Source organism: Rattus norvegicus, chromosome 3, assembly GCF_021556685.1.
Source record: "Rattus norvegicus strain SHRSP/BbbUtx chromosome 3, alternate assembly SHRSP_T2T, whole genome shotgun sequence".
Classification (NCBI taxonomy): Eukaryota; Metazoa; Chordata; class Mammalia; order Rodentia; family Muridae; genus Rattus; species Rattus norvegicus.
The window spans coordinates 132806194-132828905 of NC_141536.1; the positions used below are offsets into that span (position 1 = coordinate 132806194).

The 22712-nt window shown below is 46.1% G+C and overlaps 1 protein-coding gene and 1 long non-coding RNA gene across 12 annotated transcripts in view; one reads left to right on the plus strand and one right to left on the minus strand.

The window, feature by feature from the left end:
- Positions 1–3477: 3477 nt before the first annotated feature.
- On the minus strand, positions 3478–15556 carry LOC108350484 (uncharacterized). 2 transcript variants are annotated; one of them, XR_015684648.1, is made up of 4 exons: positions 15304–15556; positions 13501–13574; positions 8437–8555; positions 3478–3713 (listed from the first exon to the last, which is right to left on the minus strand). It is a non-coding gene; the product is annotated as an uncharacterized LOC108350484 (long non-coding RNA). The 2 variants fall into 2 exon arrangements; XR_015684647.1 differs by lacking the exon at positions 15304–15556 and having other exon boundaries at positions 13501–14789.
- Positions 15557–15782: 226 nt separating this feature from the next.
- The window catches only part of Rin2 (Ras and Rab interactor 2), a 216724-nt gene continuing 209794 nt past the window's right edge, over positions 15783–22712 (plus strand). For 8 of the 10 annotated variants that reach the window (XM_087652224.1, XM_087652231.1, XM_087652227.1 and 5 more), the window contains exon 1: positions 15783–15853. The gene's annotated coding sequence lies outside the window, so the exon portion shown is untranslated. 10 annotated transcript variants of the gene reach the window in all.

Here is a 22712-nt window from a genome sequence, read left to right on the forward strand (position 1 = left end):
CAGTTTGGACAAGCTTCCTGTAGGTTCCTGGAAGTTTCATAAAATGTCCTTCATCTTGCTGAAATGTTCTCGTTTGACATACAGCATGCTTTTGGCATGCTGTAAGATGTTCATTCAAGCTGGATAGTGTGGTCCACACCTCTGTAATTCTAGCACTAGAAAGGCTGAGGCAGGAGGATAGAGAGTTCACAGCCTGGGATTGAGTCTAAGGCCAGACTGGGAAACCTAGTGAGATGCTGTCTCAGAATAAAAAAATAAAACTGTCAGGAAACTAACTCCCCAGTACAGCACTTGCTAAGCAAGTACAAGCCCTGGGATCAATCTCTCATACCAATACACACACACACACACACACACACACACACACACACACACACAGAGAGAGAGAGAGAGAGAGAGAGAGAGAGAGAGAGAGAGGTCAAAGACAGCAGCTAAAGTCTTTATATCTGTAGACATTTATTTCTTTCCCATGGTATCTATGTTTGATTCAGAGTTTCAAGAAAGTATAGGAGAAAAACCTGAGTGTGTTCACAGGTCACACTGGATTAAAATACAAGGTTTCCACCTCATTTGTCAGAACTAAAAGTCTACATGATGCTTAAGTTTAACATATACATGAAACAAAAAGTGTTGGGGAAACACAAGCTATATTTTTTAACTTCTCTTCTTTGGGATGCTCAAATTTAAAAATAAAAAAAAGGAAAGAATTGGGAGAGTAAAAATTTATCCTCCAAAAATTATTTTCTATTAATGAGGAATTTTTTATAATCTTAAAAGATATAATAAGGCTAGGACAGGCATGGTATAATGTATGACTTTAATCTCAACACTCTGGAGACAGAGGCAGGCAGATCACTATGAGCTCAAGGCCAGCCTGGTCTACACAGTGAGATCTTGTCTCTAAAGGAAAAAAAAATGTAACAAGGAAACAAGCAGGCAAACAAACAAAAGACAACTCCAGTCCTCTTCTATGTAAGCTAAACTTTTTCATACTCGTGTGATAGATTTCTCCACCTTTGTTTTCCTTTTGTTGTTGACCTTTTGCTACTTTGTTCTTGTGATGTTTTCATTTGGAGGTGAGAGCATTTCCTCCCCACTTTTCAGCAATCTAAGTATCTGCACACCAGTCCTTCTGCATTTCATAAAGGCGTGGCCATTAGTAAGCCTAAGATAATTTCACAACACCGTTGCTCAAAGAATAATAAGATTTATCATGCTCTACTATTCTAGTTAGCTTTCAAGTTACTTTGATAGTTGTTGGAGGTCCAATTGTGTGCCTTCAAGAATATATGTGAATGGGTTTCTGTTTGTTTGAAGCCCAGAGGGCTAAGAAACAAGGGGCTTTATTGAGCTACACAGACCCTGGCTAAAAGGATGAGGGACAGCCCTGGGACAAATGCCCTGGGCTGTCAGCTGATAGAAAAATGTCTGCTGGATCCAAGAGGTCAAGGCATTCCAGAAGAAAATTTGGAGGAGAAACACAGATCCCTTACAATGAAGCTACACTGGTGAAAGATGGGGGGATGGGACACCACATGTTAACGTGTAATGCCATGATGTCTAGTCCCCACTAACCCACACCAAATAGGGATTCAGAAGATTACAAAGTCCTGGGACATGAAGAGAAGACATCGCTGCTTTTTGGTTGGTTGCAATTCTAAGATTGCAATATGGCCTTGACAGGTCATCTTCATGAGGGGGTAATATGGAGCAGGCTTTTCCTTTGTTCATTTACCTGGACACCGGAAGTTAAAACAGACTTGTCTGAGAGATTTCCTCCCTCCCGAGTCTGGCCTGTAATGTGATTTAGAATACCTCAGAATTCTTTCCTAGGTGGGAAAGTGGGTCCTTGCAGACATGATCAAGTTAAGATGATGTCATCTTGGATTCGGGTGTTTCCTGATCTAGCGACTAGAGTACTTATGAGGAAGAGAAACATGGCCCTAGACTCAGTCATATGGAGAGAAGGGCCAAGCAACTGTGGAGGCAGATTGGTGTTAGGCTGCCACATGATGAAGGCTGCCAGGAAAGAAGAAGGATGGGTCAGTCTGAGAGCCCAAGAAGACACAGGCCCTCTTCAACAGTGGATGTCTGACCTCCAACACGGTGAGAGAAACCATCTGCTGTATGGGGCTGGAGTGGCTTAGAGCATTTGCTGTCCTTCCAGAGGGTCAGGTTTGTTCCCAGCAGCTTACGACCACCTTTGACTCCAGTTGTAGTGACTCCTTCTGGCCACTGCAGGCACCCACACACATGTGGCAGACATACATACATACATACATACATACATACACACACACACACACACACACACACACACACACACACACACACACACACAATATCTACTCTAGTTTCATTCTGGTCCTATGACAAACACCATGACCAAAAACAAAATAGGGTTCTGGCCTACCGAGTCCATACTGAGAGAAACTGAAGCAAAAACCCTAGAAGAATTCTGCTTGCTGACACACTTGCAGCCATCGCCTAGTTATCTTTCTTATATAACTCAGGACCAAGGGAATGGTGCCAGTCATTGTGGGTTCAGCCCTCAGGACAATCCTACAGGCATTGCCCACAAGCTGTACACTCTAGGAAATGTCTTCAATGGAGGCGTTCCTCTCAGATGTATCTAGACTGTGTCAAGGTGAGACTTAAAGCTAACTAGAATAAGAACCCTCTGCGATTCTGCCAGAGGCTTGGTAAGATAGAATTTAGATTTAGAATTTAGATTGGGGAACTTCAGTCTCAGTGGACTTAAATATATTTGCTGCCTGACCAAAATAAGTATAAGGTGATTTTTTTCTGTATTGTATACTTAAATAGCTAATATCATCATTTAGTTAAGGATCAATTCACACATCGAGTACAAATTACCCTGGAATATACGAACAGTAAGTTATGTTCATTTATCAGCATCAGGGACATCCTAGAAGTATCGTGAGTGTTACAAAGTTAGATGGATAGATGATAGATAGATAGATAGATAGATAGATAGATAGATAGATAGATAGACAAACAGATGATAGATAGATAGATAGATGTGTAGATAGATTGATAGTATGTAGATAGATAGATAGATAGATAGATGTGTAGTAGATTGATAGTATGTAGATAGATAGATAGATAGATAGATAGATAGATAGATAGATGTGTAGATAGATTGATTGATAGATAAGCAGAAAGTTGCCCTCTATTTCTCTGCCCTCCATCCTCTGACCTAAATGGTCCAAAAGATAATAGAGAATTCTAAATCTTTTTCATTCATCTAGAAAAGTGATGTCCTTGTTTGCTTAAGGGACAAGCATATGAAAATCCACTGATGTCACTTTTATTTGTTTAAGCCACAGGGAACCATTGTGAAAGCTGCTGTTTCCAACTTAAGGGCTCTCTCAGCCCTCAGTCTTCCGGGGCCATCTTTTTGTAAAATCTCCAAGTAAAGGGCTTGGGGGAAACAACTCGTAAACAATGAGCTAATCTTATATGAGTTTATTCTCTTTCTACCATCCCCAAAACCTTTAAAATGAAGAGCTGCAAGAGGTAATCTGTTATGAGAAAGAGGTCTGTGGCAGCCTCCTGGGCCATTTGAACTTATGGTAAACCCAGCAAAGTCCCGGATGAGAAGAGATTGCTCAGGCAGGGCAGCAGGGCAGTGGAGAGAAACCAGGTCAGACACGTTCCACTGACTCTTCAAACTGGGAAAATGACAAAACCTTTCACCAGGAAAAAAAATGAGATACATTAGAAGGAACTCAGGACCCATGTCAGCTGTCTTCCACAGTGCTAAGACCTGCACTACTTTAGGACTGATCTGGCTTGGGTGTCAGAAAATGAAGAAGTGGCAGACATGCATTGAGAAAAGCTGAGGTTGGGTGGGCTGTGCATTCTGGCAGCAGCAGCCCAGAAACCTAGAGAGTCAATTGTATGCAGAGAGAGGGGGCAGGTGAGCTTGTCTCAGTAGGAGATCTGTGTCGGGGAACAGACTCAGGTAGTAGTCATCTGCAGGGAGGAAGCTATGCTTGACACTTCCTGCACACACTGTCAACATCCATGTTGGAACTAGGGGAAGCCTTCAACATTCCTGTAAGCCCTGAAATTCCTGTGGGCTGACCCAGGGAAGACCTTTCCCTTCCCATGGCTCTGAGGCATTAGCATCTTTGACATGATTGTGCTCATGCCAGCCAAACACATCCACTCAGAACTGCACCACACACTCATAGGGCGTGGGGGTAGGCAGCACCTTCCAAATAAGATGAAAAATATTTTGAAGTAAAATGTCAGTTATCTGAAATATCCATCAAACATGGGGGGGTGCAAAACACATTTGTTTTCAGATTTGCACAGACTCTGAAAGTGAGCCCTCTAGAAATCTTTTCCCCCTATGTTCAGGAACATTTTGTATAGCATTTTAAGAAGCTTAGACAACATAACTGTACAGTTACAGAATACAACGTGTTCCAATGTGTGTACACAGAAATGACCAAATCAATGTAATTACCACATCCTTACTCTTTTGTGGTAAAACAGTCACAATCTCCTCTCTTCAATGTTCTGAAATATATGAAGCTCTATTGTTAATTAGAATCACCCTGCAATGTAATTGGAGAGCTGGACTTGTTTCATGGAGGCCTTTCTAGGAGAAAAATGAATAAAGAAAATTACATGGAAGAAAGGGGAAGCCCTAATCTGGTTCCTAGCAGTTCTAGAATGAAGCGATCTGAGACATGGAGAAGTCTCTGGAAATCTATGTTCATAGAGAGACTGGACCCCTGCAGGCTGTGTGATGACAAGGACAGGCTTTTCTGAAGATCTTTAATGGTAAATATCCTCTATTAGCAATAAAATTTATTTTTTAAAAAGGGAAGTAATATTATCAAAGAAAGGAGGGAAAGAAATGAGAGAAGAACATAAAAATGGAAGAAAAGGAAGGAGGAAGGAGAGATCGAGAAAGGGAAGAAGATGTAGGATGTCATACAGGTGAGGGCAGGTACAGGATAGAACAAGGTCTGTCATTGGATGAGGAGGACAGATGGGTGGGGGAAAAGTTGGAGGGAAGAGGAGACAGGAGGAGACTGGCAGAGTAGCCACTGAGAGAACATGGAGGTTGATGTACCTTTACAGGTTGTTATGAATGTTCTTAAGGGATGGATGTGTACAGGGCTTTGTATGTTTGGGTAGGCAATTATATCTTATCAATTGGATCAGAGGTTATTGTGCTGTGTGTTCTTTCATGTGGTGATTTAAGTGTAAGAGAGTGTGGAGCGGCTAGAGACACTGGGCTGCCACAGAGTTGGGATGTGTGTTTCTGGCAAGGTATCTACCAGATAGACCTAGAGGCGGTAAAAGACAGTCCTTTTTATAATTTTACAGCAACAGGGAGAAAGAAGAGGAATGGGGTGAGGAAGGGAGAGGAGGAGAAGGAGGAGGAGGTGGAGGAGGAGGAGGAGAGAGAGAGAGAGAGAGACAGAGAGAGACAGAGAGAGAGAGAGAGAGGAGAAAGAGAAGTAGTTAGATGCTTTCAGCTAACTTTTTAAAAAGAAATAGAGAGTTCAAATATAGATCAAGCTGGAAAAAAAGGCTTAAAACATAGGTCATGATTTTGGAAAATTTAAAATAAGTCAGAAAAGACTGCATTGGACTTCAATGATACACTAATTTGGGGATTGTGGGAATAATGAAAATTCACAGAAAAGGCAAAGGAATCCCAGGTGAGTCCAAGGCTTTCTCATCAACAGCCCCTGGCATAATAGTAATGTGATTTAACGGTGTGGTCAGAGTCAGCTAGGAACTAGGCCTAGAAAAGGCAATCTGGATCCTAGGGCAAGATGACCCAGAAAAATAAATATGTAGGTGACGGAGACAATAGGAAGGAAAAATTCTACCACTAAGGTAGTTAGGAAATGCTTGGTCTCCCTCAAGCCCTCTCCTCTGGATCTCCTGAGTGGTGTTGTCTACTGTTCAACACACCCTGATGTACAGATCCTTTCCACACCTTTGGCTCTGCTGTGAGCTCTGCCTGCTCCTCAGCCTCTCCTCGAAGTCTGGTGAGACCTTCTCCTTGTTCCCCAGCCCATGCATCAATTTCTCCATGCAGAAAGCCTTTGGCAATCCCCATCTACAGTGACCTCACAGCTGAAACCGGAGCCATGCTCGAAGACATGCTACAAACTCAAACCAACACACCAGGCAGGGGCTATGAATATCACTTTCTTAACACTGCTCATGGAATCAAAGTGCACGCAAACCATGCTAACAAGGGGAAATGTTCATGCTTGTTTGGAAAAATGTTCTGAGAATAGGGAATGTGATCTCCCCGTGAAGAATATTCTTCGTGTTTTTAGCTTTCAGAAATTAAAAAAAAAAAAAGGGACACAGATCCTGGGTTTCTGGCCACCGCTATGCCCTTAATAATGATATTAATTTAAAAATGAGTACCTGATGCTTGGGGTTGGGTTGTGCTTGTGTGTGCAGGCACATGTGTGCCTGGAGGCTGGAGACCAACCTCAAGAGTCTTTCCTCAGCACAGTGGCTCTCACTGGCCATGGGCTCACCCCATAAGCTAAGCTGGCAGAAATCCTACATCTGCCTGACTTCCCCTCTTCAGTGCATGCTCCACCATGGCTGGTTCTCGAATAAGAGTTCTTCCTTTCTTCCACTATAAAGCCATTCAAGTCTACTGCCTGCCTGGGAGCATCTGAAACAACAACAACAACAACAACAACAACAACAACAAAAACCAAATAACCACAAGTGCCCCGTTGCTATGGAAGCTCTAGATCCCCACCCATTACTTAAACTTATTTGTTTTGGCTTCATTTACTTCCAAAGAGCCACAACCTTGGGTCACACAGCCCCAAGGAAGTGACATTCTGCCAACAGCCACATGAGCTGAGAAGTGAGCCTGGAGAGGAGTCCAGAGGCCCTTAAGGGGGCACATCACAGTGCAATTTAAAGACACTGAAGACCAGGCTTCTTCTCAAGAGTTTCTAGATTTCCAAAGCAGATCACATTGACCCCATTCTCCTCAACACTGATGTTTGGCTAAAGGGCCCAACAGGACAACATTTTCAAAGTAGGAGAGAACTGTCACTAGGATACTAGAACCTTACAACTCATCAAAGCGTCCCTGAACAGAGAGGGTGTGAAAGCAAGCACCTGTGAGCCTATCAAGACATCCCACGGCACCCCTGGAAGATGCTCAGACATGTAGTGCACAGAGTGGGCGACTTCACCCAGAAGAAATAACCGGAGGTTGCTTGAAGTGCTCAAGGAATGGGGAAGGAAGCCAGAAGGAAACAGAGTGTTGAGGAAAAGGGTGGCAGGAATGGAGTTAAAGAGGAGGCATGGGCCTGAGCATGGGGACCATGTGGATCATGAGGATTTCTTGAGCAGCAAGTGACCTGATGGGATTTCTCTTCTGAGTTCATCTGCTGCCAACTCTATGGAAAACGACCAGTAGGAGACAGGCGTAGTTGCAATCAGAAAACCCCACTGTGCTGATTGCAGAAGGCGGGGTAGAGAGTAGAAATGGGATTGGGGCTGGGGATTGGAAGTGATCAACATTCTTGATGGCTTGACTTAGGTAGATGGCAGTGGATGTGGAGAAAAAGAGATTCATTATACATTGTGTAGGGAGAATAGGCTGATGCTACTGATGTGTTTATGAACCAAAGACAAAAATTAAGACTAACTCCAAGGAAGCCCAAAGGCGAAAGAGTCTGAAGAGAAAACGTTAAAACAGATGCCATGTTTCCAACTGTGCAGCTGAAGGATGATAATCAAATGTAGAAGTTTGGTGTTCAGCATCGAGGTCAAGGCTAGAGTAACACATTTGCAATTGTTTGTAGAGGTGGCACTTAAAGTCACGTGAGGAAGAGCACTGACAGAAAGAATATGTAGTCAAGGTAGTAGAGCAGGGGTGGATAGGGGAGGGAAGAAAAATGGCAGCTCCAGTCTAGTGGCAGACCCAGCAAAGAACAATAAAGAGCACCCTAGGAGGTAGGAAGAGATCCACAGAGCATGGCGGTGGCATAGAAGCCAAGAGAAAACAGGACACAATAATTTGGAGAAATGATAAGTGGAGAGCAAAAAGAGGAGAGGAATTGACCATAACCTGGACAATAGTGGAGTCAAAGGATGCCATTGCAGTGCAGAACTGGAGGCAGATCAGAGCAGGCTGGACAACAGTCGGTGAGGAACTTAAGATATCTACTGAAGACTAAGTGACATAATCTAAGAATTATGTGTGGGCCCTGGGAGTGGCTCAGTGCCGGAACAGCTGCCTAGCATCAAAGAAACCCTGAAACCAGGAAAAAGATAAGAGGAAAAAATGTAGTCTAGTGTAGGTGTAGGGGGGTCAGGAGAGAGAGAGAGAGAGAGAGAGAGAGAGAGAGAGAGAGAGAGACCGACCCAGTGAGTTGCATTAAAGTTACTTACGGGCACATGGGCTTATCAGTGGCCACACTATTGAGGAAAATGTCTCTTCTTCCCTTAGCAATCATTAACTGCTTACAGATCCTCAGGAAGCGGTGGACCTCATAAGCCCCTCTGGTCTTCTTGATGGAAAGATGAAAGGTTCAGTCTCCTGTAGACTTCATCAGTAACATTTCTTTTCTTTTCTTTTTTTTCGGAGCTGGGGACCAAATCCAGGGCCTTGCGCTTGCTAGGCAAGCACTCTACCACTGAGCTAAATCCCCAACCCCCAGTAACATTTTTATAAAGAACCAAATAGTGCTATCTGAACTTTTTAAAATAAAGAACCAAATAGTGATATATTTGTGTTTTTTAAATATACATTGTAAATCATTCATATTTGGCAAAGCCATTGAGTGAGGTGACAGCACTTATAAAGACTGCTATGGTTTCCAAGAGGATTGGGCACAGACCATCAATACACCAACATGCTTAAAGTAATTATACAGATAGAAGGGTTCATTTGGCTCCTGCCTCGAGATGGAGGGTAGGATATCATAAGAGCAAACCATTCACCTCATTCGCATAGGACTCAGAATAAGTAAAACAAGAGCTTCATATCTCCCTTGGAGTGATTGAGTCTCACTATGCCCTATCTTTTGAAGGTTCTAGAACCCATTTTCCAACATTGCTCCTGGGAAGCCCAAGACTCCAAACATGAATCTTTAGTGGATACACTCAAATCCTTTCCAAATGACAGCCATGATGAAGTGATGTCTATAGGGCTCTGAAAAGTAATTATGTCCATGGTATTGCTGTATACTACTCTGGATCTTAGTGGCTTAAAACAACCTTTGCTCATTTTTTGTTTGTTTGTTTGTTTGTTTTTTGTCATGATGTAGGTTTGAAGGGCTCAGCTGGTGACTCTTTTATACAAGGCGGTGGCAGCTGAAGTCACTGCTGTACCTGAATTCAGCTGGAAGCTCAACTAGGTCTGGACCCAAGAGGGTTGAACCCTTGGTTGAGTGGCCGGAAACCGTCCAGGGCTCTCTTTCCGCACACAATCCCACACCATTCAGTAGCCTGTCTCTTTTAGTGACTTTTCTCATCACTGTGACTGAGTGCATGACAAACACAGCTTAAAGAAGAAAGAGTTAATCAGACCAATGGCTTAAGAAGCGATACAATCCATCACAGCAGGAATGGCATGGCAGACACATGAACTGGTCACTGCATCCACAGTCAAGAAGCAGAGAGAGATGAATGCTGGTGCCCAACTCGCTTTCCTCATTTTCCTCTTTATTTGGTCTGGGATGTGGAATTGTGCCACCCAATCAGAGAGGGTCCTACCCCTGTCAAACAAAAACACTCTCACAGATACACTTACGGGTTTCCTAGATAATTCTAAGTCCCACCAAGCAGACTGTGGAGACCAGCTATCATAAGACTTTTTTTTTAACCTGGCATTGGGCCCATGAAGCAAACAATAGGGACGTATAAACTTTTAAAGTCCTACGGCAACAGTCCCACATGACTTTTGCCAACTCTACTGGTCAAACAAGTCAGAATCTGAACTGGAGTTAAGTGGAAGCAAGAACAACTGGCCCCTGGGTGGGAAAAGTGACAGTCATGTACACACAGGGAGGCTGAGGGCCCCTGTCACACAACCTACAACTGACAATGAGAATTCCACTCAATTTGTGTTTAACAAGAGTAGATTGTCTCAGAAACACAAACACACGGAGTATTCGAGTCCTTTGTGTTCTTTTAGGGAAAATTATTTTAAGTTGCCTAATGAAATAGCAAAACATCATGCATGGCAAAGACATGACTGTTGTGTGAGTGAAAGATGAAACACGTTTAAACAGAATTAAATCAAAGTGTTATAAATAGAATTGGCACATGAAGACAGAAAGCCAGTTCTTGAAAAATGAGTCCCCCACATGTGGCCCATACATATACAGCCACCCAATTAGACAAGATGGATGAAGCAAAGAAGTGCAGACCGACAGGAGCCGGATGTAGATCGCTCCTGAGAGACACAGCCAGAATACAGCAAATACAGAGGCGAATGCCAGCAGCAAACCACTGAACTGAGAATAGGTCCCCCGTTGAAGGAATCAGAGAAAGAACTGGAAGAGCTTGAAGGGGCTCAAGACCCCAAAAGTACAACAATGCCAAGCAACCAGAGCTTCCAGGGACTAAGCCACTACCTAAAGACTATACATGGACTGACCCTGGACTCTGACCTCATAGGTAGCAATGAATATCCTAGTAAGAGCACCAGTGGAAGGGGAAGCCCTGGGTCCTGCTAAGACTGAACCCCCAGTGAACTAGACTGGTGGGGGGAGGGCGGCAATGGGGGGAGGGTTGGGAGGGCAACACCCATGAAGAAGGGGAGGGGGGAGGGGGATGTTTGCCTGGTACCGGGAAAGGGAATAACACTCGAAATGTATATAAGAAATACTCAAGTTAATAAAAAAAAAAAAAGAAAGAAAGAAGAAATACTCAAGTTAATAAAAAAAATAAAATAAAATGTAAAAAAAAAAAGAAAAATGAGTCATGTTGCCCAAAAATAACTATTCACTAATGGAAGATGTATCCTAGAAATTAGTGTCCATAAATGTGGGACATAAAACCATGTCAGGAAGTTTGGTAAGGTAGAGCAGGTCGAGACCCGGAGACTCGGTGGGCACACACCTGAGATGTAGGTGACTCCCAGCTCCCTGCCAGACTCCTGACTTGGAATACCTGTCATGTGTCTCACATAAAAGAGAAGTGATCTGTGGCCACTTAGGCTCAAGACAGAGTTCTCTATGCTAATGAGGTACCTAGAGGTCTGGAGGGCTTAGCCAATAGGCTTCTCTTCCCAGCCATTTCTCCCTGCAAAAGGTATTTAACCTCAGGCCCACCCTGAGAAGTCAAGTATGATTTTATCTATCTACTTTCCAGCAGGACAATAAACTGTTTAGAACCATGGACCTCTCTTTTTGTCAAGATCCACTGTGGAGAGCCATGGAGAAGGCCTTCACCTACAGAGCTGCAGCCTAATCTCCCATCGCAGGCTTCTCTGTGCTCCTAGCCCTCAGCCCCCAACTCTGTTCTCTACTCTTCTGCGATTCCCAGTGGTGACTGAATGTCCAAGAGCCTGAGAACCCCAGGACCCCAGCCTTGTCACAGGCCTGGGAACCCCCAATCCAGCTCCGGCTTTTCCATGCCTCAGAATGCACTTTCCCAACCCCAGAGGGGTGTCTCAATCCTTCCCTACAGCCCTACACCCAACCATAGTGATCACGAGAGAAGATACGTACAGTCAAACTCCCCCATTCCACCTCCCAAGCGGCTGTGCCCAGTGGCAGAGCAGACTGGGGCCCACAACCCTACACATAAACTAAGACTAGATAGACGGAATGTGAAGGTTGTGCCTGGCCGTAAGCATAGGACACAACAGCAACTGTATTCTGCATTGCACCAAGGAAGATTGTATTTTTATTTTTATTTTGGTGGCCCATTGGCAAATCAAATGATGATAACCAAGATTCTGTCTCCCATCCCCTCAAGATTATCCCCATTTCCATAAACTCACTCAGGTGTTCAGACAAAATCCTCGGTGGTTAGGAGTGCTGGCTACTCTTCTAGACGACCTGAGTTAGATTTTCAGCAAACATATAGCAATTGACAACCGTCTGTGACTCTGGCTCCAGGGCATCCCATGACCTCTTCTGGAAAACCAGGATCACACACGGTACAAACATACATGCAGGCAAAACACCCATCCACATAAAATAATAACAATTTCTAAAACATTTATAAAATATCCATACATATAAAATAGAAAAAGAATTACAAAGTTTGCTCCTTCTATAGGACTTATCCAGCATAAAGATAAGATTCGGAGAACTTCAAAAGAGGACAGATTTTATCAGGTGGCTGAAAGCAGGGGTCATGATATGAACTCTGTCAAGGATCACTCAAGGCAAACATCAAATGAGGCAAAGGAGAAACATTATCTTGGAGATTAACCAAATCCACAATGCGCAATAGAGTTGTGGTACACAAAGATCAAGTGTGCATTGTGCCATGAAGATGCCAGGATGAAACTCAAGGAAAACGTGTTGGAACTTATTAACCAGAGTTCCAGGTATTCTCCTGTCTCTGCCTCTCCAGCACTGGGATTCGGGTTCTCATGCTTGAACGGCAAACACCACCCACTGAGCTATCTCCCCTGCCATGTATTTTGAGACAGGGCCTCACTATGTAGGCCTGGCTGGCCTGGGACTCTCTCTTAGGCTTGGAGAGCCTGGAACTTCCTATGTAGACCAGGGTAGCTTAGAACTCACACAGACCCACCTGTCTGCCTCCTACGTGCTGGGCTTTTAGGGGTGAGCCACAATGCCTGGTTCTAACTTGGGTAGTATGAACCAACTGAAACAGCTACTTAGTCAGTCTCCATCTGTCTCCTGAGGGCGCACAGAGCAAAGAGTGGAGAATAAGAATAGTTAACAAGGTTATGTATCGGGCTGTAGTGGTAGAGCTAGGAAGCGCAAGGCCCTGGGTTCGGTCCCCAGCTCCGAAAAAAAAAAAAAAAAAAAAAAAAAACAAAACAAGGCTATGTATCATCCATCCTTTATCATCACCAATAAACAATTATTCCATTACTATCATTATTAATCAGCTTAAACAACTTTTTTTTCCTCCAGGCATTTTACGAGCCCCTGACATTCATCTCTACCTGCCCTGCTACACAAGGAAAAGAAACAATGTTGGGGTGTCAGTCTGGACAGCACTTCTAGGCCTAAGGCTGCTCGGTCAAGTCAAAGGGAAAACAAAGTCATTAGAAATGACTTCTTGGCTGTTGATGCCGAGAGTACGCACAGAGAGAGGTAGCCACTCCAGTTCACCGGCCCTGGTATTCAAATCTGTCAAACAGGAAGCAAATGCAAGAGAGGGCCTAGGTCTGACCACACTGCTCTATCCCTGGGGGACTCCCATTTCTGTCACTTATCACATGTCCCCTCCCCCATAGTTTGGACATCAGTCCTAACAACACGGTATAGTCAGGTTTATTACTAGAGCCTTGGTACTTACAGTGGTATTTAGAACGTGACACTCTAGGGAAGGCTTGTGTTCTCCTTTCCCTCTGAGGCTTCAGCAATCTTGACCTGCAAAATTAACTAGTGATAAACAGGCTGATGAGAAAACACATATGAATTTACTAATGTGTAGAAACGTGAGCTGTCTGCCAGGGCAAGACTTAAAATAAGGGGATGAGGCTAGGTAGTGGAAGCTAAAACAGCACTCTTGGCCAGTAGAGACTGAAGCTTGAGCTCACTGTAAAGAAAGAACTGAAGGCACAGAAGGAAGTTTCTCTGGTAAGTGAGTTCCCCCAAGTGACCGTCATCAAAAGCTACTTTGGGACAGGTGTCACCCTGGTCTCCCTCTTCGGTGAAAAGCTCCTTTGCAACTACGCTATGCCTTCATCCCAGGCGCAAGTTACCCACAAAGCACAGCTTTTCAGCGCTACCTCAGGTCTACAGCCCCTTTGAACAGCCATCTCAAAATACTCTAAAGAAGTATGTGTTGACCGTGGTTTATTTAGAATTCCCTCTGTAGGGACTCCACAGATGGATCCCAACACTAGAACATTTTCCAGATTCAAAGAAAGCAGAACAAAATGGACCCCAATTTTCTGAAGAGGCTGACAAGGGTGGTCGGTAAAGCAGTGTCCAAAGGATTTTGTAGGAGGGTAAGTTCAAAGAATCAAAAGAAAAGGGTAGAGGCCAGCACTAACTAACCTGGGGCCCATTGTCTATTAAGGTACATCCTCTTAGGCTCAATGAGGTGGAGAAAAAGAGGGACAGGGGCATCATCACTCTTTGTTCGCATATCAACCTCTTCGGAACTATCAGTGGTCCTTTCAAATCGGTGGGATTCCAAGCGCCTGTCCCACTTGCAGGGCCGTGAGGCTGCTCTGTGCCACCTGCCTCTCTAGCTTGTTTCTTTCTCTGCTTCTACAGTGGGGGTTCCCGCTGCAGCAGATTGTGGAGCCCCTCGCTCAAATCCGCATGAATTTCTCTTTCCCCTCAGAGTCTCCGACCCTCCTCCATCACACACCCCCATACTCTGCTAAGCTCCCTCCCGCCTGCAGGAGGAGTCCTCCACAGTCCAACACGATCTCGTTCTATAACCTGGGCCCCACACACACAAGGGCTCCAGCTATCCGTATCCTATTTGTCCTTTTCTTCATCCTCATCTAGTCTGACATCCCAGTAATTTGCCTGTGGTGTGCGTGCTCCCCCTCTGCCAGCCCGTCCTTATCCCTTTGCATGTCATAGCCACCAGAGGAGGGAAGATGATTTATTCTCCAACACATCTCAAGCTTAGAACACAGCCGGATGCATAGCTGCTACTAAATTATTAAACAGGCGACTTGGCACACAAAGAGAAGTGCAGTTGGTGGCTTAGGTTTTGCTGGTGTTGGGCTGCTGGTACTGAGTGATAAGTACGTTTTGCTTTGTTTTCGCTTTTAATTTAGAAACCTGCTTTTACACGTATCTATTCTCTGCCTCAGGTGGGAAGTAAACAAATACAAAGATAAGGTCTCTATTCCTTTTCCAATTCTGGGTAAAACACAGGTCTCTTTGAACACCCTTGAGGGGCTCTTTGTGACACCGGCCACTTAGGTAACAGCACACAGGGCCACTGTCTCCCGCACCGCCCCTTCCCTTCCTTCCAGCGAGGGTTAGACTGGAGTGTAGGGCCAACCCCATCCCACCTCCCCGGCTAGTCCCATGAGGATCAGCACACGTGCAAACCCCGGCAGCCGTGCCATCGGGGACCCCAGGCTGTGGACCGTGCCTCACACCATCACCCAGCTCCCCAGCTCCTCACAACTGGACTTCTCCAGTCTGTCGGGCCTCTTTCCCGGATCCGAAGTCGGTCTAATGCTTGCACGCAACTGAGGAAGAAAGGAGAAAGGTGAAACCTCCCAGAAACAAACTGGCAGTGGAGACGAGCGCAGAGGGAACCGGGTGGAGCGGAGGAGGTTCAGGGCGGGTCCAGCCAAGTTTGCTTCGGGCTAGATAAACTTTTCGATTCCCAATCCCTACGCCTCAGCCTGAAAGTTACTGGTAACCCTGGGATTGCCCGAGGGTGGGCGGGACCAGGGGTCGCGCAGGCGCCTTGTTCTTCACCTCCAACCAGCTCGCCCGGGCTTGGTCCCAGAGAAGCTGGGAGGGGACCCCGGAGGGGGAGCTCTTCAGAGGGGCAGGGCGGAGGCACACAAAGCCTTCCCCTCCTTTCTCTCCTCCCCCTCCTCCCTCCAGCCACGCCCCTCCTCTCCCAGCCTCCTCTTCCTCCTCCTGGGCGGAGAATCCTAGCCCAACTCGGTCACTGACCCGCCGGTCGCCCCCGCCTCCCGGATCTGCACCAAGGGCGCAAGGTAAGGGTTGGCTGAGTAGGAGACCACACCTCAAGTGGGAGAACGGGACACCATGAGCGAGGTGCAGTTCCCCACTGCACTACTGTCGCTTGAGATAAGGAAGAGAGCCAACCAGCTGGCGTCCTCAGCGGTCCAAGAGGACCGATGGTGGAAGGAGCAATGGGCAGCCGGGACGCCAGGACTTGAGGCAGGGTGACTGACATTCTGGAATCGGATCCAAGGAAGATCATGGGGTGTCCTCGGTTGACCTTTGCAGAGGTTGGGTTGTGGGCAACCAGCGAGGGTGCGAGCGGGATGACTGGTGGTGCAGGTGCGTGTGCGTGTGCGTGTGAGCGTTCCCAGGAGCTGGGAGGTAGAGAGACCTTTGTTGAGTTCTACCTGCGGCGCCGCCTGCCTGCCGTGTGTCAAATGCGCCTGTGCTGGCGAGCCAGATCCCAAGAGTCAGTGCTGAGTTGCAGAGCACACGCTGTGATCTGCCACTTTCTTCCCACTGCAAGGCAGAGGGGTCAGCGAGCCCCCGGCAGGAGGGCGGGTGGACCGTTGCGGGGATTGAGGGCGGCACAGCTATTCGTGCAGGAGTTCTGAATTCCAGCTAGGAAGGAACAGGGTCATTTTCGCACTTGAAGGCCTAGGGGTTTCCTCTCTGGACTGTTACTCCTCTCTTAGCCAGAGCTCCCTGGAGCGTGGTGTCCCCTCACTCATCCTGCAATGGAGGTTCTTCGACGGCTGGGGCATTGCAGGGTTTGCAGAAGTTCAGTGGAAAGTAATGATGTGTTGCCAAGAAATACAAGGCAAGGTCGGCCTTTGGGCCTTGAGAGGCGCCTCTCTTCTCAGAGCTCTCAAGTCTCTGGGGCTTTCCTGGTTCCGCTGCAGAGGCAAAAAAGCAGACTCTGAACACAGTGCAGCCCCACTTTCTTGCAGAGCCTGGACACATTGTGGTCTCTTAGGAACGTGGTACATCCACCAACCGGACTTTGTAAATATTGAAGCAAAAACACTTGGCAACACTCAGAAATTAAGATAAATAGTAACCTCAGCACAATGCTTTTTAAAAAAGAAACTGTTTTAAAAGATCCATGATGAGCAAAATGTCAACATTTTAAATAAATACAGGTGCTGGTTGTTTTGTTGGGGCATTATTTATTGCTCAGGGGGAACCAGAGCTCCCATTTGCCCCTGCTTTGTGGTTTATGAGGGTTGACAATGGCATGCATCAGATTGGGCTACTTGGGCTTTCTGCATGGTCATGTTTATTCTCTGTAGAGCTTATTAACCTTTCCCCTAGTTCAGGCTGGGGAGGATGTTTTGAGAAGGGCACAGAGGGGCTCATTTTCCTCCTGGCCTCAGGCTCCCTATATCTCTGGACTTTCATATACTTCAATAATTTCACCTCCTTAGGGGACATTGGATTTTGGAGGGGCTGCAAGGAGTCTTTCTATTTAGGACTTGGGAAGAAGGGTGTTGACAGGACCTTTAGTTTGGGGATTTGTTCTAGGTTTGTTGAGGTTGGAGCATGTGATGAGAAGAACAACCAGCCCCCAGGAATCCCCTCATGTGCAGATAGGTTCTCTAATGAGTTCCCTCTAGTGCTGCTTTGAATTCTAATGGATCCCTCCACAGAACCATATGTTTGAATGCTTGGTCTCTAGTTAGTGGAACTGTTTAAGAAGGATTAGGAGGAGGTGTGACCCTGTTGGAAATGGTGTGTAACTGGGGACTAGGAGTGGGCTTTAAGGCTTCAAAGTTCAGGCCATTCCCAGTGTGCTCTCTGCTTTCTGTTTGTGGATCAGGATACAAGCACTCAACTACTACTCACACCATGCCTTCCTGCCTGTTGCCGTGCTCCCTGAATTGTGGTGATAGGCTCCTGTTCCTCTAGAACTGTGGGACCCAGGTAAACTCTTTTATAATTTGCCTTGGTCGAGCAACCAATACACCACCCCAGTGACTTTCATCCTCCTACAAGGGGACCCTCCCCAGGGCCTCTCCAAAGTCAAGGGTTGTGACTACTGCAAAGAATTGTCTAGCTCCCTAGAAGTGACCTCCTTACTTAACTAAGTCCTGGTCCTCTGTTTGGAGACAAATACATCCTGTCCTTTATCAGGGTGAGTTGTTTTGGGGGATAGCCATCAATAAGCCCATTCTTCATGAGCACCGTATACCATAACATGTTGATATATTGCCCAACCCCTATTGGTCTAGCCAAGCCGTCTAAGGATCCTTCAAGAGTCTTAATGATTTCAATAAAGAAGATTGCCCTAACTTCATCTTCATTTGCCTGGTGAGGCAGCCAACACCACTAGAATCGTGTGTGTGTGTGTGTGTGTGTGTGTGTGTGTGTGTGTGTGTATCACTCCCAATGCATATGCTCTGAACTCTGTCCACTGTCAGCCTCCCAAAGCAAAAAACCCTAACCCTTGTGACTTGCCACTGAAGGAGTGTGGGTTGAATGAATGAATGAGTAAAGCATTTGGAATAGTACACAGCAGGCTGTATACCTTATGTTGGTGATGACTCAGAAGAAAGCAGATAACGTTTCCATAGATCTTTGTTTTTGTAGATAGTAACTAAGTTGTTTCTCACACAATCCGAATCACATTTTGTAGAAGAGGATATGGGTCCCCGGGGGGGATCATAGCACCAAGGGAGGCCAGACCCCAGGTGCAACTGCACCCCAAAGGATTTACCCAGACTTCCACAGTAACTAGTGACAATGGCATGGTAACCTGCTAGGGAAATGTTAACAGGGATTCTAGGATGACACCATGATGTGGCATGTTTGCCAACTCCACGTGGTGACAGAGGATCTTTCTCCTTGTACACCATGTGGAAAGGTGTTCCTAGGAGTCTTCCTGGGGAGATTTCAGTTCTTCACTTATTCAGCACCTGCTGCCAATTTGTCAGTTTCCAAGAAGGGTAGATTGCATCCAGTGCTCACAGTGGTGCAAAGAATGTACTTGTTGGGTGTGGGAGAGCCCACCCACCATGGTGACCCCTCTTTTACCCACTCTGCACTGATTGGTGGAAAACAATTCCTAGGGTTCCATTAGATCTGAGGCTCTGGAGCTGCCTTGGGGAACTGCCTGGAACCCTTCTCACCTCAGCTAGACGTCTCAGCTCTAAGTGTTCTCCAGTGCGGCTGTGCCGAATATCTACTTCCCTCTGGCTCATGCTCCAGGGGTTTAGAGTCCATGATGGTGGGTGAAGGCACTGTGGCAGGAGCTGGAAACTGCCTGAAGCTGAGGCTCCCAGCTTGAACCTTGAACGTGAAACAGAGAGACTGAATTCACCTCTGGCAGAGGTCTCTAAACCCTCGAAGCTGACCTGTAACACACTTTCTCTGACAATGCCCTGTATCTTAAACCTCCCCTGTATCTGGGAACATCCAAATGCCTGAGACAATAAGGGGCACCAGCTTCAAAGTACCACATGTGCATACGAGTCAGGCACTCCAAGATTCTTATACTAAAGCATATTTTTTGAGGTGCTGGGGATGCACCAGGACCCCTGACACATACACACACACAAACACTCACACAGACAGACACACACACACAGACACACACACACACACAGACACAGACACACACAGACACAGACACACACTCAGACACACACAGACACACAGACACACATACACACACACACACACACACACACACACACACACACACACACACACACACACACAGAGCAAGCGCTGTATCATTGAGCCACTGTGCAGCCAGAAGCACAGTTTCACTGGGGTTTATCCAATCCCTGAATGGGAAGATGTGCCCACTCAGTGAGTTTTTGGTTCACTTACTTCTTGCTGGTGTGGATTTTCTAGGATGGCAGTGCCTGTTTTTACTGCTGTAAGAGTAGTAGCAGCCATTCTGTGGAGGAGTGGAACAAAGGAATTCTAGCAGCTTTTCCTCGCCTGGGAGGCACAACCCACAGTCCCTGGGAACCCATTATTTGAAGCCAGGTGTTTCTAAATCAAAGGTAGTCTGCACTCTCCTCTCAGGGAACTTTTAACAGACTCATAAGCCCTGACTATTCAGCCTTCATTACAACCTAGGAGACCTGAGGAGGCAAATGCAGAGTTAGTGTTTTAGATTCAAAGGACAACTATGGACTGACACCGCAGGAGAGATGGATACAGTGACACCTCTATCTCCAATACTGAGTACTGTCACGTGTCTTCAAAGTGTACTAGGCGTGACATTGGGATGTAGTCAGTGAGGGGGCATCACTAAAGTCAAGAGCAAGAATGAGCTTCCCTGTGAAGTGGAGTGAGGCGCGTGTGCACACAGCCATCCACGAGGGCATGTGTTTGTATACTTTTGGATGTGTGACCAGGGAGCATGGTAGGGAGGAGATACTAAATGTGATTGTTACCCCCAGCCTGATGAGTTGAACCCGGGCACTTGAGTATGAGGCCAGGGTTGTAGCACGGAGTTTCAGCAGCAGTCTGTCCTTGTTTTCATTTGAGGTTGGGTCACACTGAGTTGCCTGAGCTGGCCTTATGGCTTAGCCTCTTAGTTCTGGGATGATAGACCTTTGCTCCCAGAGCATGTGGCTCCTGGTACGATTTTTAAACTGTTTTCTGTTTCAGCCTTTTAAAAATCTGTGTGTATGTGTGTGTGTGGCGGGGGCATGTGTGTGTGTGTAGTGTGTGTGAATATGCTATGTGCGGTGTATGCAGTGTGTGTGTGTGTGTGTGTATGTGGTGCGTGTGAATGTGTGTGTGAATGTGTGTGTGGTGTGTATGTGGTGTGTGTGAATATGTGTGTGTGTTAGTGTGTGTGTCTGTGTGTGTGTGTGTAGGCTACTTCCTTTGGGACAGAATCTTTTACCACCCTGAAGTTCACCACCTCAGCTAGAACAGCCAGCCAGAGAGCCCCTGAAACCCTCCTGTCTGTCTTCCCAGCACTGGGATTGTCAACAGCAGCTACTCTGCTCTTGGCATTTTTTCGTGTATCCTGGAGATCAAGCTCAGGTCCTTGTGCTTGCAAGGTGTTGGGTTCCTAACTGATAGACCCTCCAGCCCTAACCAGCTGAGTTCAAGAGTCTGTATATCACCCAGCTCTTACAGAAGCAGTCAGTGAGCAGGAGGAAGCACATGAGTTAGGAGGACACGGTGAGTCACTGGAGCCCGGGAGTTGAGGAACTCACCCAGGGTGAAACTCCAGGTTAAATAAAGAGGTCAGAGTTCTGGAAATAAGCCTAAGGTGTGTGTGGAAAAGGACAGGAAGAGCCTGTGCTGGAGACGAGCTAGGCCATCCAGAGCATTCAGCCTGCTAGTTACCAACATCTGTAGCTAGTTACCGGCATCTGTAGTGATCGATTAGGTCCCGGCTCTCCCTGATGAAGTATTTTTAACATCCAACAGGAGAAGTGTGGAGAGTTTGGGACAGAGCCATACAAGTTAACACAGGCAGCAGCAAAGGCCTCCAGTCTATCATTCTACTGTGAATGGTTGATTAGAGGACCCTTTTTATTCCATGGCAGAAATGTTCTTCAATTACCTAGTAGTCTAGTAAAATGTTTATACCCAGATATTTTATGGAAGAGGCCAAGAACATAAAGTTGGGTTGCGCTTTAAAATGAGGCCGTGGACATTCCAGTCTGTGAGACAGTCTGCTTGTTGTCACAAGTCTGTGGTTTCGAGAATCTCTGAATACTGTCCAGGCCGATGAGCCCCGGTAATCCCTGACTCAGTTTTGTGTTATAAACAGTTATAAATATACGTCATGTTTTGTTTAAACCATCTGTAAGAGTGATGCAAATGGTATTGATGAGCTTTAATATCCGAATGGCAAATAAACTCAAGAATTATTCTGTTTTCTGCTGTGAGCTTAGGTCTGATGATGGTCTGGCCAAGTGACGGTACATAGTGTTAGCGTGTAATCCTCCAGTTGCCTGAAATCTCAGAATTTGAGTCATTTTTAAGTTCAAACTGGGAAACTTTTATAAATATACTTCTTAATAAATGGAGTCTCCCTATTTTCATTCCTGGGGTTGTTATGGTTAAAGTCTAGGCCCTGGGAGCCCCGGCTTCACTGCCCACCCTTAGCAAATCAATTAAAGAGGCTAATAGTTAAAATTAGAGAAAAGGGATTTATTTAACATGGTCACTTTGGGAAGAGAAACAAAAGAAGTCCAGTGACACCCAAGTCTGTCTTTGCTGAAAAGTTTAATCTTAAGTAGACCAGAAACAGTGGTGCATGACCAGGCAGCCTTGATGGAGGTCTGCTCCTGCCCTTGGTGAAGCCACTGTCTCAGCTCCAGGCTCTCCTGCAGGGTGAGGTGGAAAGTTGTCAGGCTGTCTAAGATCTCTTCCTGGGAGACTGAGTTCCTCCTCTGTCTGGCACTAAAGCTTCATCCTTTCCCCTCCCCAGCATGAGATTCCTAGGGAAATTCCGAACTCCAAATTTCAGTAGTCAATGACAGAGGCCCTGTTTTCATTCAGTAGTCAATGACAGAAGTCCTGTTTTCATTAGAAGGCAAGCCACAGAGTTGGAGTGGGGAGCTAAGCAGTTGATGTTGCCCAGCATTAATGCCACCCCCTGTAGTCACCAAGACTTGCCTGATAGGTTTGTGATTCCAGTGCCTGTGCAGGGAAGGAGAGAAAAAGAAAGGATTGGAAACTGATGGTAACAGCAGACTGAAGGGCTCGCCTCCCAGTGTGACACGGGTCTTTCATTTACAGTGGCTTCCATAAAGTTTCTTGGATCCCCACTAGGGTTAACTAAGGTCTGGTGTATGAAATGCAGCCAGGCGTCCCCATGTCCCTCTGCCATGTAGAGTACCCTTCCTGGCCATCTGTTGGTGGGATGCCTTATTATATTCTGGGATTCCTGTCTAAACAGACGGT